The sequence below is a fragment of the Humulus lupulus genome, chromosome 4, assembly GCF_963169125.1.
Source record: "Humulus lupulus chromosome 4, drHumLupu1.1, whole genome shotgun sequence".
In the NCBI taxonomy this organism is placed as follows: domain Eukaryota; kingdom Viridiplantae; phylum Streptophyta; class Magnoliopsida; order Rosales; family Cannabaceae; genus Humulus; species Humulus lupulus.
Genome location: NC_084796.1, coordinates 161,602,631 through 161,606,126, shown reverse-complemented (window position 1 = coordinate 161,606,126; position 3,496 = coordinate 161,602,631). Strand labels below are relative to the sequence as shown.

General features: G+C 31.8%; 1 long non-coding RNA gene across 1 annotated transcript; it reads right to left on the bottom strand.

Annotated features, from left to right (window-relative positions):
- Nucleotides 1-2,605: 2,605 nt before the first annotated feature.
- On the bottom strand, nucleotides 2,606-2,997 carry LOC133829248 (uncharacterized). Its single transcript, XR_009891643.1, has 3 exons — nucleotides 2,893-2,997; nucleotides 2,728-2,797; nucleotides 2,606-2,646 (listed from the first exon to the last, which is right to left on the bottom strand). It is a non-coding gene; the product is annotated as an uncharacterized LOC133829248 (long non-coding RNA).
- Nucleotides 2,998-3,496: the final 499 nt, after the last annotated feature.

Below are 3,496 nucleotides of genomic sequence, written 5' to 3'. Positions count from 1 at the left end.
ATAAGTTGATCACAAATTTAAATGTTGTATTTATCTTTCCTGAAACTTCATAGAAAAAAATAAAAATACTATTCAATGCAAAAATATAAACCTAAACTTCAGTTTTTCCTTAAAACTACTGTATTTGAGACATAAAACCCATTATCATCTCTATCAAGCCATAAATCCAGATAAATAGGAGAAAAAAACCAGAACTGTATTATTTTTCTTCAAACTCAATCTCAAACTAAATGAAAACAACATTCAAAACAATTACCAAACCCAGAAAATCCATTTGTTGCAGCATAACCTCATCGAAGTCAAACCCGTCGCACCCACCAAGAAGCCACCCTGTAGAACCCACGAGCTGAGTCTCCCTGTTACATGCCTCAAGCTGCAAGAGCCCACCACCCTAGAGCACACCTGAAACAAATAGAGAGAAAGGTTGAACGAGAGAATATCTCAAAGAGAGAAAGAGAGAGCGAGAGGGAAAGAGTTGCCATCGCTGAAGAATGATGTCTCACTACCACTACCACTACCACTACCACTACAACCAAATAATAGCGACAACCAAATAATATCTCACTACACTTATTAATAGTAACTACTCTTTAAAAGTTCTATGCATCTGCCTTTATATAATATGCAATGTCCTAATTGGAATTTATATTTGGAAAAACAGCCAAAGAAAAAAAGTTACTTTTTGATGCATAATTGAGTTGTCTAGACATGATTAACGAATTTATAACAGGACAAACAATGATATGAAGTTCCTTTTCTTTCTTCTCCTACATGACATATATATTTATATGTATTGACGGCTACGCAAGAAACACAAGAAACCCAATCCCATAACACAGAAAACTAAATAGAAGTTCCAAGGTTTAAAAAAATTTAGGCAACATTCTCCACATAATGCATAATATATTTGTCATGTATAAGCAAGATAAACTGAGACAAGTGACTACTAAGATATGATACCTTAGTTGTGAAATTGATAAGAATCAAAGCCTGAGACATCGTTCTCATGGTTTTCTTGTCCTTAATGTCATATTTTTTAACCTACAAGGGAAGGCAAATTGATGCCCAAGAATAGTTAGGGGAGAATAAACAAAATAGTAAATATGTAGTACACAACAAAGTCAACAAGATACTCAAAAGAAATGTGAATGTATATATATATATATCAGATAGGACATTGCATAATAGAATAGTACCAATGAAAATGCACAAAGCATAAACAAAGCATTCAGATATATAATTAGATGCCAATTATCTTAGGCACCTAGTCTTTGGGAGGTATCCCCTTTGTAGTTACCATTTTAGCTTTAGAGTTAAAAGATATAAATAAAAAGATATTTAGTAGTGCCATTTTTCAAAGGTTAAAAGCATCAGTACATGTGATCAATAATTCTATTTACACTCGTAGTGATATTTTGAAAGATTAAAACAGAATCCATTTTAATTGTACTATAGTCATTTGAGTATATAAAATAACAAAAATACTAACAATGTAGAAGAATAGAAAACAGAAAGCAAAACTAGTTGCAGAGCATAAAAATATTTTCAACATCACATTTTAATAGATTACAAGAATCCAAGAATGCAACAGATTCTCCCAAACCTATAACCAGTGACTTCTAGACATGAAGAATTTAGCTGAAATCAGCATCATTATGAAGTGATAAACCAGATATTTCTAGACAAGTTTAGATCTATTTTGTTCCTTTGTTTACTTTTTAGTTTTAGGATATACACAAATAAGATTTAACAATAAATATATCTTAAACAAAGAAAAAAAAGAATTTAAATGTTATAAATTCTATAGATATAGGTGCATCTGTAATTAAACAAAGAATTTAAAAGTAGTTATAGTTCTTTTGGTGCACAGATCCAGCCTCAAGTCTAGATTCTTTTCATGGCAAGATATGTCTCTGAGCATGTGACGAGTATAGACATGTTCAATCTAAAAGAATAATTAATTGGAGAAAAACACAAACCTCAGAACTTGATGATGAAAGTTAAATATCATCAACCTATTTTCTTGTTACAAAATCTACTATCATGAATGTCGCTATATAACTAAAATTCTACTTACCTTGTATATATCAAACTTTCCATCTTCTAGTACCCTGCATTTGCACCACATATTTACATTTGGTTGTGATGCATCACGAAACTAAAAAAATGGAAACATATTAGAAATTTGATAAGTACTTTTGAAGGATCCACAAACCAAATAAACTAAACACGCACAAAAAACATACATATAGCTCTGCTGATACAAAACTAGTATATTTTTGCTGAAGCATTCGATTCATAAGTTTATGCTGAGCAAAGACTTATGCATACACGAAACACTTCTTTCTCTTGTTCAAATTCAAGTCCACTCTTTGAGGCACCTTCTTTTTCCAAGTATTCTACATATGAATCCAGAATATCTGTGTAAAATGAACCTCTCAGTGGCCTCAGTGCTTTTTCAGAAAGCGAAATTTATGAAGGCATAAATTGCGTGCCTATATATCCTAGACTAATTTATAGACTGTAAAACACGTGCATATCTTTTTTTTAACTTTGATTTATGTACAAGAATATCTCAGCACAGTAAAAATAGAGGATTGACTTACAACCAACAGCCTGTTGCCCAAGCTTTGCCATATCCCAAATCTGCACAATGTGTACCAAATTTAGTAGAAAACACAAACAATTGACATGTCACATGCAACGGAAATGTAATCAAGAACAAACCTTCAGCGATGAATCTGAAAATCCTGCAGCAACCAATGACCCGTCAGGGGATATAGTTGAACAGTTTAAACTAGAAAAAGAAAAACCGGAAGATAAGAAATTGAGAAATTTTTTTTACTAAAACAAAAAGATAATGTTGAACCGAAAAAAAATCGAAGACAATACCCATTATGTGCATTGATAAATGTATAAAAACTAACAGATGGCAGAGCAACACTGCTTAGCTGTACATGGTTTCTCAAGTCATCAAGTATAGACTGCTCAACCTCGACTGAACTGAAGCAACAAAATAAAAGATTAATCAAATAACCTATATCAAAAGTTAACATTACAAAAACAGTGGTAGATTTCCCTTTTTTTGCTAGAATAAACATCATAGGTATGCAAACACTAAGACTAAATCCCTCTGAAAGACTTCGATTGGTAGAGAGAATTAAAACTAGAAACAACATATTCCATCATAAAAAGATCTATTTAAACAATCGAGAATAGTCACATTCACACAAAACCAATATACATAAACTATGTTCCTCAAGCTATACAAAAGCTAAAAATATGCGTCCTCATATCTTACAGGTTGAAAAAATTACACTCAAACATCAAACACCTGTCGTACCAAAAAGTAATTTTAGTGTCCACATCATTATGTCAACATCAGATGTTTAATTTATCTCAGTTTCTCCAAAAATTCACTCATCAAAATAATTTGAAGCCCTGCATGGTACCTATGCTACATTACCCCCAATTAAATATGTGGAATTTCTAATAA